The sequence below is a fragment of the Phocoena phocoena genome, chromosome 1, assembly GCF_963924675.1.
Source record: "Phocoena phocoena chromosome 1, mPhoPho1.1, whole genome shotgun sequence".
Classification (NCBI taxonomy): Eukaryota; Metazoa; Chordata; class Mammalia; order Artiodactyla; family Phocoenidae; genus Phocoena; species Phocoena phocoena.
This window is the reverse complement of record NC_089219.1, coordinates 121,836,323-121,851,878: the sequence shown is the minus strand read 5'-3', so window position 1 is coordinate 121,851,878 and position 15,556 is coordinate 121,836,323.

Genomic DNA, 15,556 nt, shown 5'->3' with positions numbered 1-15,556 from the left:
ACACTTATGCTTGCTTAAGGGGAAAGTTGAGTTGGGGTGCTGTATAAAACCAGAGATTGAAATTAGCACACATACCGTTCCATAAGCCAAATATGTAATAGACAAGACCTACTCTTTGCTCAACGAAATGGACCCATCCATGGTGTATCATCTCACACCTGTTAGAATGGGCATCATCAGAAAATCTACAAACAACAAATGCTGGAGAGGGTGTGGACATAAGGAACCCTCTTCCACTATTGTTGGGAATGTAAATTGATACAGTCACTGTGGAGAGCATTATGGAGTTTCTTATAAAACTAACGATAGAATTACCATACAATACAGCAATCCCACTACTGGGCATATACCCAGACAAAACCATAAATCAAAAAGAGACATTCACCGCAATGTTCATTGCATCACTATTTACAATATCCAGGTAATGGAAGCAACCTAAATGCCCACAGACAGACGAATGCATAAAGATGTGGTACATATATAAAATGGAATATTACTAAGCCATAAAAAGGAATGAAATTGGGTCATTTGTAGAGACGTTGATGGACCTAGAGACTGTCATACAGAGTGAAGTAAGTCAGAAAGAGAAAAACAAAACAAATCTTGTATATTAATGCATATATGTGGAACCTAGAAAAATTTTACAGATGAACCGTTTTGCAAGGCAGAAATAGAGAAACAGATGTAGACAACAAAAGCATGGACACCAAGGGAGGAAAGCTGTTGCAGGGGTGGTGGTGGGAGGAGTTGAGAGATTGGGATTGGCATGTATACATTTATATGTATAAAATAGATAACCAATAAGAACCTGCTCTACAAAAAATAAAATAAAATTAAAAATTAAAAAAAATAAAATTAAAAGAAGTAAAACAGAAAAAATATTCTTCCCTTCACATACATGTATTTATATGAATAAATTATTTCCATGCATATATCTGTAAATACAGAAAAGAGGAATAAAATCTACCTTGAACCAAAAATGATAAAAAGAAAAATGAAAACAGAACCCACCAGTTACACAGAGGAAAATCATATCAGGGCACTTGCTCCAGTTGTAAACAATTCTGAGGTTGGTCAGTGGTGGGGAATCATCTCCCATTCAGCCAGCAGGCCCCACGGAACAAGCGTCCTCATCCAAAACTAAGGGACCATGCCGAGGCATCTGTGAGTAACCATGGGCCGAGCCCCAGGCCAGCTGCTGCTGCAATGTTCCCACCCTTCCCAGGTAAAACACCTGAATATGTACAAGGACTTGAAAGCCTAGAGGAAGGGCCATGGAACCACATGAGTGACAGCATGCCAGCCGACTTGGTGCCTGCAGGTCAGCCAGGATGGTCCTGGCCCTGGGTGCTCTTCTGGAAGCTTTCCATTTCCCTGCCTGAGATACCCCTGCTGTCCCGGCCCCCACTGCATTCTTCCTTCCTCACCTCTGCCCAGGGAGTAATTCCAGCGGCAGCTACGGGTGACACATCCTCTTCTTTAGCAGGTGGCATCTTGGCAACTGCTGCAGAAAGTCCAGCAGAGCGCCACTCACACTGGGACACCCACAAAGCCGTGGCCTCTCACTCCCTCCCACCAGCCCAGCCCTGAGACTGCTGACAGGGCAGAGAAAATGGCGTCAGGCACAGCTGCAGGGGCTCTTGATGCCTGGGGAGGTATTTATATTGATCTGAACCCAGGCACACCTGGGGAGGGCTGGCCGGCACGGTCAGGCTTCCCAGGCCAGCCAATAATCACCCCTCAGGGGCTCACAGTTGCAGAAAATGGAACTTGCTGAATCGGCCATCTCCAAGGAACAGGTGTGGGCTCCTGAGAGTCAGGATAGACAAGGGGCTGCAGCTCTGGCTTGTTTTCTAATCATATTATCTGGCCCGTGAGTGGGAGACAACTTCAAGAAAACCCTTTCCTAATGAGAGGAACCCAGGAGTCAGGGAGAGGATGGGTGGGTGGTGGGTGGAGACAGAGGCCTGGTGCCCCGGGTGCAGTGGAAGTCTCTGGAAGACCAGGTGGAGGGAGGCCGCACAGAGTGATGCCCAGGGTCACAGACTTGTTGGAGCTGCTGTTTGTTAGTTCAAGTCCTGCTCTGTGGTGGTCTGTGTCAGATCTGAGCGACAGGTGAGCTGGGAGTGCTCTGCAATGAGGGCAATGTGCACGGTTCCTGTGTGCCCAGCCCTGCCACGGTACCTGCAAGGGTAGCTCTGTATCCTGGGAGGGGCCTGACCATGAGAGCCCCATGGGCTGCAAGGGACTTGCCCAGGGAACCCCATATCCTGGGAGGGGCCTGACCACGAGAGCCCCGTGGGCTGGGGTGGGGGTGGGGTACCTGCTCGGGTGAGCTCCATATCCTGTGATTGGCCTGACCTCTATAGCCCCATGGGCTGCTGGAGTCCTGGTAAAGGATGTAAGGACAGTCAGTGAAGCCACCGAGGATATACCTCCAGTAGTTCCTAAATCCTACAGCCTGCTGGTCATTTTACCAACCACCAGGACTTGGTATTCTGTATTAGTCTTCAATGATGCCTTCTTCTGTATTCCATTAGTCCCAGAGTCACAAGACATTTTGGCTTGTGAGTGGCAGGACTCAACATACAACTAAAACAATACTTCCGGGCCATCTTGCACCAAGGGTTCAAAAATTCCCACACCATCTTTGGGGAAAGCTCAGCTAAAGACCTAAAAGTTCTACCTCTGGAAAAGGAAACACTCCTTCAATATGCAGACGACATTCTAATCATCAGCCCTACTAAGGAGGCCTGTGAACTACCAAGCCAATAAAGGATAGAAGTTGTCCAAAAAGAAGCTCAGATGGCACAGACTACAGTGACCTGCCTGGGCTTCATTCTCACAGAAGGTTGGAGAAGCCCATCCCAGGAAAGGGAAGAAACAGTTTACAACCTTACCCCTTTCTAAAACTAGAAGACAGCTTAGGGGTTCCTGGGGAGGCCAGGGTTTGCTGCTTCTGGATCCCTAACTACAATCTACTAGCTGGGCCTCTATATGAAACACTGAAAGGAAAAGATGATGATCCTTTTGAATAGAATCCAGAAGTGGTCTTTCAAGAATGGAAAGAGCAGTCAATTCAGACCCTTGCCCTGGAACTCCCTAATTTAGCTAAACCCTTTGACCTTTACATTCCTGGTGAAAGGTGAATCGCCATTGGAGTATTAGTGTAAAAACTGGGACCACTTGAAATGGAACAATGTAAGAATGCCATCCAGGTAGGATAAACTACGGTCAACAAGGGACTTGGCCCACCGCCACATCTGGCCAAGATACTGGCAGTATCTAAAAACCTGGAAATCAGCAGCCCAAAAGGCCACCTCCCTCCTAAGGGAAAAGGACCCCACGTGGTGATCCTAACCCCCAACCATGCCCTGAAGTTGCAGGGTTTGCTCCGTGGGCACACTGACCTCGAGTGTGGAGGTCCTCCAACTCCAACCTCCAGAGAGATAACCGGGAGCAACGGGGCACCATGACAACTCGTGTGACCATCATTTGACCTGGAGTTTCTCTCATAAAACAACAAGAGTGTGTCCCAAAAGAGTAGACTACTGCTTGCAGGACTTACTGCACCCGGAGGGGACCTAATAATCTTGGCGGGGGAACCGTATATCACGCTGTCACCATAGAAAAGCCTACAGATACCGTGATGATTGTGGCCAATAAGACCGGCTGGACTCCTGTTTACTTCAAAAGGCTGTTGACTCAGTGGCCATCATGGTCCTTCATCACCACTGACCCTGGACTGTCTGGGAGTTGAGCGGGCAGGGTCCTGACACCTGGTGCTGTTTTTACGTTAATTCAGGGGCCTAATTGAAGAAAGTGCAGACTACTGGTCAGAGCATCTATGCTGGCAGAAACGGTCAGCCTAAGGTGGCCCAACAAATGTGGGGCGGGGTGAAACTGGACCTCACAGCGTCACTGCACATCTCCTTCCTGGACCCTTAAAGGTCATTAGAATCTATAACACTTCCAATAGTGGTGCTCAGGCGGACGAGCACGGAGGCAGGGGACCTGGGGACAATCAACGTCACCTGGAGACTGCTGGGAAGAAGTTCTGACCCTCGCCCACAAGTATGAGGGCTCCTAACTCAGCACTGAGCAGTTACAGAAGAAAGGTCTGCACCCTCAGCACTCCAAGAATGAGGAAGGGGACAAAAGGCAGAAGAGAGGTTTGTCCCAGACAAAGCCCCTTAAAAATCCCTGGGAGATAAAAATAGAATCTGGGCAATAAGATAAAGTCTAACCATTTTTATCCTTTGTCCTTTGTCTAATTTCACGTGCTCCTAGGGTCCCGCATACAGAGGTTCCACACCCGGCACTTCAGACCAGATTTCCTAGTGCAGAATGGCTGGGTCGACACATCAGCTCCTGGGGCCCAGTGCAGACTCTGCGATATAGAGCCTGAGCTGTAGCCAACAGGGCCCTCGAGAGTTCCACCGCTTCCCTCCCACTGACTCTGACAGGATCTCTACACAGCAGCCCAGCCCACAGCCCACAGGGTAGCACATGCTCTCACCTCTCCATTCTCTGATCAAAATATAAAGTTTCCTTTACTTCTGAACCAAACTCAGTCTCAATCTGTTGGCTCCAGTGACACTGGGCAGGGGGACACTTGTTGGGGTCCACTCTGGAGGATCAGTAACAGAAATTGAGAACATTGTAACTTTAATGAACAGATGTGTGAGCCATACTGTAATTAACAGAGAACAGTGTATAAGATGTTATACACTGTTAGAAATAAGATGTTTCTAACACTTCCATTTGATATTTCCATCACTTTCTTATAAGCAAGTTCAGTGAAAATGTTTGTCTTATGTGTCAGGTCAATATTAGAGAAACGAAGTGATTTCTTTCCAAGCATGTACATCTAATAATCTTGCTTAAAGCTTCAATCTTGTTTTAAATGCTTTTCCATTGAAAATGATACCTCTCTTTCAGCTTCCCCATTTCTGAGAAGAATAATATCTTATAATTTATTATTACCAAAGGGGAAAGGGTGGGAGGAGGGATAAATTAACAGTTTGGGATTAACACATACACAATGCTATGTATAAAATCGATCATCAACAAGGAACTACTGTATAGCACAGGGAACTACACTCAATATTTTGCAATAACCTATAAGGGGAAATGATCTGAAAAAGAATAGATATTTTTATTGACATCATCTATCACTGACAGTTAAAATCGAACCTAAGGGAAGCCGGTGGTGAGTGTTTCTGACCCTGAAGACTTCAATCATCTAAAGTTTGGACTCTGCCTACTTCCCAAGGCCCTTAATGAACATATGTGTAGCCGTAGCTTAAAAAATCCCCCAGTTTGGGTTGCGGAGAGACACTGATTTTGAAAAAGCCCTGGTGTTCTCCTCACATGAATGGGACCCTTCCTACAGCTAAAACATGCCTGTCACACACAGAGGATGGTATACCGTCTGATCGGGAAGAGTTTGGAAAAGGAATCTCATCTCCTCATCACCTGGTGCTCGGGTTCACCCCTCCAGAGTCTTTACTAACAGTCTCCCCACTTGGAGATGTCAGCACTGTCAACATCCTGTTGTGCACAGTTTGGAATTTGTCCAGAGGATGAATCAGAAGGAGGAGGAACAATGAGAGACAAGTCCTAGGTGTTCAGACAGGCACATGTCACTCTAATTTCCAATCAGGAAGACAAATTAACCAAAGGCTAGGGTTGCCCATGGAAACAGAATAGGGCTTGAGGAAATCCCGCTGCTTTGTGGCCAGTTCCCATAAACACAAGTGGAAAAATGGAACTCAGGGGCACAAAATTCACGAAACTGCAGAGCTCAAAATATCTATCACTGAAAAATGTCTTGAGGAAGGTCAGAAAAAAGGACTTGTAAGCAACAGAGAATGGCAGGAAAGGGATTGGAAGAGGTAGAAAGGACTCGCCATTAAGCACAAGGAAAGGGGCTGAACATTGCCAACATTGCAGTTGGCCAAAAAGGGTGTATGCATCTTTTTCTGTATAAATTCAAGAAAAGGGCATACACATTTTTAGCCAACCAAACAGGTGGGCACTGGAAATCAATACTACAAAACACATCACTTTGCATCAGTCAGAAGAGCCGTCCTCATAAAGTGTAAACACCAGAAATGCAGGACAGGGCAAGGAGAAAAGGGAGCACTGTGAGGCTTATAGTGGAAATGTATGTTGCCAACGTTCACTCTGGAGAAGTGTATTGTGTTTACTAAAGCATCTAAAAAATGAGCTACAGAGCACAGGGCACTTGCACTCATGGACGTATATCTTGGGAAAAACAAAAATGGGGAGGACACAGGCACGCCAAAGTTTACCGCCTCTCTGTTTAAAAGATCCTCGAGTAGGATATAACATAAATGTCTCTGGAGGGAAAAAATGGATAGAGATGAGGTACTTAGGTAGAGTGGAATATTACTCACCCCGGAAAATAATGAAATATTGCCATTTGTAACAACTCCAGAGGACTTAAGTATGATCATAAAAAGTCACAAAATACTAAAAGAAAAACACATGAGATATCACTAATACATGGAATATAAACTTGGCTACACATGCACTGAATTACAAAACAGAACAGGGTCTCAAATTAAGAAAACCAACTTATGCTTTCTTATGGAGAAAGGTGAGTTGGGGAGCTGCATAAAACCATAGATTGAAATTAGCACAGATACCGTTCCAAAAGACAAATATGTAATAGACAAGACCTACTCCTTGCTCAACGAAGTGGACTCAACACCACATATTCAACACTTAGGAATATACCTGACTGGTAACAACCTTAAAACCCATGGATTTATATGTCTCCATAAGAGAATCAAGCATGTGTACAGCGGCAAAAACGCAGCAGTGAAAATCCGATAAATCCCATTACCAAAATAAATGTTAAACACAAAACAAAATGACAGTGAAATAGACAAGAATTCTTAAATAATTCACTCAGGGCTTGTGATGCAACATGGATTTACCACAACGACACCCAGAGCTGGTGAGACATAGGGCTGGACACTTCGGGCTGATAGCATTGGTGAGGATTGGTGAGCAAATGCAGACCGTTTGAAGTCATACTGCATGATACCCATTCCATGGGTCCCAACTCTCCAGGTTTAAGCGAATCTTCCTTCAGCTAAAACATACATGGGAAACACAGAGTATGGTCCGCCATGTGATTGAGAAAAGTTTTTAAATGCATCTCAGTTTTTGTCCCCTGGTATTCAGGTTCAACATTCCAGACGCTTTACTAACACTCTCCCCACTTGGAGAGTCAGTGCCTTTAACCTCCTCTTTGGCACAGTTTGCGATTTCTGCGCAAGATGAACAGGAATAGGGAGAACCAAAGAGAGACTAGCTGTAGGTGTCTGCACAGGCAAATGTAAAGCTCATTTCCCACAAGGAAGAAGAATTAGCCAAAGGCTCAGCGTGCCTGCCGGAACCAGATTAGGGCCTGAAGCAATCCTGTGGTTTTGGGGCCAGCTCACAAGAAAGCTTGCTGAAGAAAGGAGCTCAGGGGCACTGTAAATCACAAACCTACAGAGTTGTAAATGACAGCTATCTTCCAGAAATATATTGAAGTAAGCCTGCAAAGAGGACTTGAAAGCAGGGCTGAATTTCAGGAAAGCTATTTCAGGGGATAGACTGGTATTGCACTTAAAGCATAGGAAAAGAGGCAGATCGTCGACAATGATGCACTCGGCCAAAAAGTGCGTATGTGTGTTTTCCTGAATATATTCAGGAAAAAACGCATACGCACTTTTTGGCCAACCAAGCAAGCCTATGAAGGAAATCTGCACTACAATGAAGTCTCACTGCCCCTAGTCAAAAGGGCCATCTGAAAAAAGTGTAAAATCCAGAAAGGTAGGACAGGCCATGGAGAACAGGGAGCCTTGTTATGCTGATGGACGGGATGTAAATTGCCAACAGCCGCTCTGGAGATGTGTATGGTGTTTCCTGAAACACGTAAGAAACGAAGCAACACAGCCTATGGCACTTACACTTATGGTCCTATAGCTTAGAGAAATTAAAATCAAAAACACACAGCCACCCCAAGTTTTGGGACGGCTCTTTTTACAAGAACCTCGTCTACGGTACAAGTTAAATATCCCAGAAAGCGAAAAATGGATAAAGAAGTTGTGGTATGTACGTAAAATGGAATATCACTGAGCAATGAAATCTATGTCATCAGGCCCGTAGCGGCATAGTGGGTGGATTCGGGTACGGTGATTCTACGTGAAATAAGTCACACAGAAAGAGAAACATCATTAGATATGACTAATACACGGGATGTAAACTTGACTACACATGAACTGAATTACAATAGAGAACAGGGTTTCAAATTTAGAAATACAACTTGCGCTTGCTTATGGGGAAAGGTGAGTTGGGGTGCCGGATGAAACCAGAGATTTAAATTAGCACAGATACCGTTCCATAAGCCAAACTTCTAATAGACAAGACCTACTCCTTGCTTAAAGAAATGGACTCAACACCACATATTCAACGCCTAGGAATATATCTGACTAGGAAGAAACTTAAAACCCATGGATTTATATGTCTCATTAAGTGAATCAAATGTGTGTACAGACGGATAAATGCAGCAGTGAAAATCCGATAAATCCCAGTATCAAAATAAATTTCGAAAACAAAACACAATGACAGTGAAATAGAAAGCAATTCTTAAATAATTCACTCAGGGCTTGTGATGCAACCTGGATTTACCACATCTACACCCAGAGCTGGGTGAAACATAAAGATGGATACTTCAGGATGATAGCATTGATGAGGTACAGTGAGCAAATGCAGACCTTTTGGTCATACTGCATGGTACCCATTCCATGGGTCCCAACTCTCCAGGTACAAGGGATTCTTCCTTCAGCTAAAACATGCATGGGAAACCCAGTGTATGGTCCACCGTGTGATTCGGAAACGTTTCTAAATGCATCTCAGTTTTCGTCCCCTGGTATTCGGGTTCACCATTCCAGACCCTTTACTAACTCTCTCCCCACTTGCAGAGTCAGTGCCTTTAACCTCCTGTTTGGCACAGCTTGCAATTTCTGCGCAAGATGAACAGGAATAGGGAGAACCAATAAGAGACTAGCTGTAGGTGTCTGCACTGGTAAATGTAACGCTCATTTCCCACCAGGAAGAGGAATTAACCAAAGGCTCAGCGTGCCCTGCCATAAACACATTAGGCCTTGAAGCAATAATGGGATTTGTTGCCCAGCTCACAAGAAAGCGAGTTGAAGAAAGGAGCTCAGGGGCACTGTAATTCACAAACCTGCAGAGTTATAAGTGACAGCTAACGTCCAAAAATATATTGAAGTAAGCCTGCGAAGAGAACTTGAAAGCGGGGCAGAATTTCAGGAAAACGATTTCAGGGGGGGTAGACTGGAATTGCACTTAAAGCATAGGAAAAGAGGCAGAATGTCGACAATGATGCACTTGGCCAAAAAGGGTGTATGCGTTTTTTCCTGAATAAATTCAGGAAAAAAACGCATGCGCCCTTTTTGGCCAACCAAGCAAGCCTGTAAAGGAAACATGCACTACATTGAAGTCTCACTACCCCCCAGTCAAAACGGCCATCTGAAAAAAGTGTAAAATCTAGAAAGGCAGGACAGGCCATGGAGAAGAGGGGGCATTGATTGCTGATGGGCGGGATGTAAATTGCCAACAGCCACTCTGGAGAAGTGTATGGTGTTTCCTGAAACACGTAAGAAACGAAGCAACACAGCCTATGGCACTTCCACTTATGGTCCTATAGCTTAGGGCAATTAAAATCAAAAACACACAGCCACCCCAAAGTTTGGGACGGCTCTGTTTACAAGAACCTCGTCTACGGTACAAGTTCAATATCCCAGAAAGCGAAAAATGGATAAAGAAGTTGTGGTACGTACGTACAATGGAATATCACTCAGCATTGAAATCTCTGACATCAGGCCCGAAGCGGCATACTGAGTGGCTTCAGGTACGGTGATACTACGTGAAATAAGTCACAGAGAAAAAGAAACATCATAAGTTATGACTAATACACGAGATGTAAACTTGACTACACATGAACTGAATTACAATAGAGAACAGGGTTTCAAATTTAGAAAAACAACTTTCGCTTGCTTATGGGGAAAGGTGAGTTAGAGTGCCGCATAAAACCAGAGATTGAAATTAGCACAGACTCCGGCCCATATGCCAAATATATAATAGAAAAGACATACACTAACCTTTACCCGAAGCCTTAACATAACCCGTTCCCTATTCCTAACCCATACGCTAACACTAACCCGTACCCTAACACGTATTCTCACCCTAAACCGTTGTCGTACAGTAACCTGTCCCCTAAATCGTCCTCATCCCCTAACCCTAACCCTAACCATAACCCGTACCCTAAAACCTACACTCACCCTAAACCGTTGCTGTACCCTAAACTGTCACCTAAATCGTCCTCGTCCCCTAACACTAACCCTAACCATAACCCTAAACATAAACCTTACCCAAAGTCTTATGCTAAACCGTCACCTAATCCTAAACCGTACACTAACACTAACCCGTACCCTAACACGTAGGCTCAACCTACACGGTTGTCGTATCCTAATCTGTATCCTAAACCGTCCCCGTCCCCTAAACCTAACCCTAACCCTTACCCGAAGCCTTCCACTAACACGTCCCCAATCCTAACACGTATGCTAACACTATCCCGTACCCTAACACGTACGCTCAACCTAAACCGTTCTCGTACACTAACCTGTCCGCTAAACCGTCCCCATCCCCTAACCCTAACCCTAACCCTAACCGTAACACTAACCCTTACCCGAAGCCTTACACTTACCCGTCCCTTTATCCTAACCCGTAGGATATCACTAACCCATACTCTAACATGTACGCTCACCCTAAACCATGGTCGTACGCTAAACTGTACCCAAACCGTCCCCGTACCCTAACCCTAACCCTAATCCTAACACTAACACTAACCCTTACCCGAAGCCTTACCCTAACCCGTCCCATAATCCTAACCCATACGCTAACACTAACACGTACCCTAACATGTACGCTCACACTAAAACGTTGTCGTACCCTAACCTGTCCCCTAAACCGTCCCGTCCCCTAACCCTAACTTTAACCCTAACCCTAACCCTTACCCGAAGCCTTAAACTAACCCGTCCCCTAATCCTAACCCGTACGCTAACACTAACACGTACCCAAACACGTACGCTCACCCTAAACCGTTGTCGTACCCTAAACTGTCCCCTAAACGGTCCCCGTCCCATAACCCTAACCCTAGCCCTAACCCTAACACTAACCCTAACCCAAACACTTACCCGAAGCCTTAACCTAACCCATCCCATAATCCTAACCCGTACGCTAACACTAACCCATATCCTAACACGTACGCTCACCTTAAACAGTTGTCGTACCCTAACCTGTACCCTAAACGGTCCCCGTCACCTAAATCTAACCCTTATCCTAACCCTTACCCGAAGGCTTAACCTAACCCGTCCCCTAATCCTATCCCGTACGCTAACAGTAACCCATACCCTAACATGTACGCTCACCCGAAACCGTTGTCGTACCCTAACCTGTCCCCTAAACTGTCCCCGTTCCCTAACCCTAGCCCTAACCCTTACCCGAGGCCTTACCCTAACCCGTCCCCTAAACCTATCACGTACGCTAACACTAACCCATACCCTAACACGTACGCTCACCCTAAACCGTGGTCATACCCTAACCTGTCCCCTAAACCGTCCCCGTACAATAACCCTAAACCTAACCCTAACCCTACCCCTTACCCGAAGCCTTACCCTAACACGTCCCCTAATACTAACCCGTACGCTAACACTAATCCATACCCTCACTTGTACGCTCACCCTAAACTGATGTCATACGCTAACCTGTACCCTAAACCGTCCCCGTCCCCTAACCCTAAACCTAACCCAAACCCTAACCCTTACCCGAAGCCTTACCCTAACCCGTCCCCTAATCCTAACCCGTACGCAAACACTAACCCGTACCATAACACGTATGATCACCCTAAACCGTTTTCGTACCCAACCTGTCCCCTAAACCGTCCCCGTCCCCTAACCCTAACCCTAACCCTAACCCTAACCCTTACCCGAAGCCTTACCCTAACACGTCCCCTAAACGTAACCGGTACGCTAACACTAACCCGTACCCTAACACGTACGCTCACCTTAAACGTTGTAGTACCCTAACTTATCCCCTAAACCGTCCCCGTCCCCTAACCCTAACCCTAACACTAACGCTAACCCTTACCCGAATCTTACCCTAACCCGTCCCATAATCCTAACCCGTACGCTAACACTAACACATACCCTAACACGTACGCTCACCCTAAACCATTGTCGTACACTAACCTGTCCCATAAACCGTCCCCGTCCCGTAACACTAACCCTAACCCTAACCCTAACCCTAAACCTTACCCGAAGCCTTACCCTAAACCGTCCCCTAATCCTAACCTGTACGCTAACACTAACCCATACCCTAACACGTACGCTCACCCTAAACCGTTGTCGTACCTTAACCTGTCCCCTAAACCATCCCCGTCCCCTAACCCTAACGCTAAAACTAACCCTAACCCTCACCCTTACCCGAAGCCTTATCCTAAACCGTCCCCTAATCCTAACCCGTACGCTAACACTAACCCGTACCCTGACACGTACGCTCACCCTAAACCGTTGTCTTACCCTGACCTGTCCCCTAAACCGTCCCCGTCCCCTAACCCTAACTCTAACCCTAACACTTACCCGAAGCCTTACACTAACCAGTCCCCTAATCCTAACGCGTACGCTAACACTAACCCGTACCCTAACACGTACGCTCAGCCTAAAACGTTGTCGTACTTTAACCTGTCCCCTAAACTGTCCCCGTCCCCTAACCCTAACCCTATCCCTAACACTAGCCCTAACCCTTACCCGAAGCCTTAGCCTAACCCGTCCCCTAATCCTAACCCATACGCTAACACTAACCCGTACCCTAACACTTACGCTCACCCTAAACCGTTGTCGGACCATAAACTGTCCCCTAAACCGTCCCTGTCCCCTATCCCTAAACCTATCCCTAACCCTAACCCTAACCCTTACCCGAAGCCTTACCCTAAGCCGTACCCTAATCCTAACACGTACGCTAACACTAACCCTTACCCTAACAAATACGCTCAACCTAAACCGTTGTCGTACACTAACCTGTCCCCTAAACCGTCCACGTCCCCTAACCCTAACCGAGACCCTAACCCTAACCCTAACCCTAACCCTTACCCGAAGCCTTCCACTAACACGTCCACTAATCCTAAACCGTACGCTAACACTAACCCGTACCCTAACAGGTACGCACACCCTAAAACGTAGTCGAACCCTAACCTGTCCTCTAAACCGTCCCCGTCCCCTAACCCTAACCCTAAGCCTAACCCTAACCCTAACACTTACCCGAAGCCTTACCCTAACTTGTCCCCTAATCCTAACTCGTACGCTAACACTAAACTGTACCCTAACACCTACGCTCACCCTAAACTGTTGTCGGACACTAACCTGTCACCTAAACCGTCACCGTCCCCTAACCCTAACACTAACCCTAACCCTAACCCTAACCCTAACCCTAACACTAACCCTTACCCGAAGCCTTACCCTAACCCCTCCCCTAAACCTAACCCGTACGCTAACACTAACCTGTACCCTAACACGTACAATCACCCTAAAACATTGTCGAACCCTAACCTGTCCCCTAAACAGACCCCAACCCCTAACCCTAACCCTAACCCTAACCCTTACCCGAAGCCTTACCCTAACCCGTCCACTAATCCTAACCCATACGCTAGCACTAACCCATACCCTAACACGTACCGTCACCCTAAACCGTTGTCGTACCCTAACCTGTCCCCTAAACCGTCCCTGTCCCTTAACCCTAACCCTAAACCTAACCCTAACCCTAAACCTTACCCGAAGCTTTACCCTAACCCGTTCCCTAATCCTAACCCGTACGCTAACACTAACCCGTACTCTAACACGTACGCTCATCCTAAACCATAGTCGTACCCTAACCTGTCCACGAAACCGTCCCCGACCCCTAACCCTAACACTAAACTTAACCCTAAACGTAACCCTTACCCGATGCCTTACCCTAACCAGTCCCTTAATCCTAACCCGTACGCTAACACTAACCCATACCCTAACACGTTTGCTCACCCTAAACCGTTGTCGTACCCTAACCTGTCCCCTAAACCGTCCCCATCCCCTAACCCTAACCCTAACCCTAAACCTTACCCGTAGTCTTACTCTAACCCATCCCCTAATCCTAACCCGTATGCTAACACTAATCCGTACCCTAACACGTACGCTCAACCTAAACCGTTGTCGTACTCTAACCTGTCCCCTAAACCGTCCCCGTCCCCTAACCCTAAGCCTAACCCTAACCCTAACCCTTACCCGAAGCCTTACCCTAACCCGTCCCCTAATCCTAACCCGTACACTAAAACTAACCCATACCCTAACATGTACGCTCACCCTAAACCGTTGTACCATAACCTATCCTCTAAACCGTCCACGTCCCCTAACCCTAACCCCAACGCTAACCCTAACCCTTACCAGAAGCCCTACCCTAACCCGTCCCCTAATCCTAACCCGTACGCTAAACTAACCCGTACCCTAACATGTACGCTCACCCTAAACCGCTGTCGTATCCTAACCTGTCCTCTAAACCGTCCCCGTCCCCTAACCCTAACCCTAACCCAACCCTAACCCTAAACCTTACCATTACCCGAATCCTTACCCGAACCCGTCCCCTAATCCTAACCCGTACGCTAACACTAACCCGTACCCTAAGACGTACGCTCACCCTAAAGTGTTGTGGTAATGTAAACTGTCCCCTAAACCGTCCCCGTCCCCTAACCCTAACGCTAACCTTAACCCTAACCATAAAACTTACCCGAAGCCTTACACCAACCCGTCCCCTAATCCTAACCCGTACGCTAACACTAACCCATACCCTAACACGTACGCTCACCCTAAACCGTTGTTGTACCAGAATCTGTCCCCTAATCTGTCCCCGTCCCATAACCCTAACCCTAACCGTAACCCTAACCCTAACCCTAACCCTAACCCTTACCCGAAGCCTTACCCTAACCCATCCCCTAATCCTAACTCGTACACTAACACTAAACCGTACCCTAACACATAGGCTCACCGTAAACCGTTGTCGTACACTAACCTGTCCCCTAAACCATCCCCGTACCCTAACCCTAACCCTAACCCTAACCCTTACCCGAAGCCTTACCCTAACCCGTCCCCTAATCCTAACGTGTACGCTAACACTAACCAGTACCCAAACACGTACAATCACCCTAAACCGTTGTCGTACACTAACCTGTCCCCTAAACCGTCCCCATCCCCTAACCCTAACCCTAACCCTAACTCTAACCCTAACCCTTACCCGAAGCCTTACCCTAACCCGTCCCCTAATCCTAACCCGTACGCTAACACTAACCGGTACCCTAACACGTACGCTCACCCTAAACCTTTGTCGTACCCTAATCTGTCCCCTAAACCGTCCCCGTCCCCGTCCC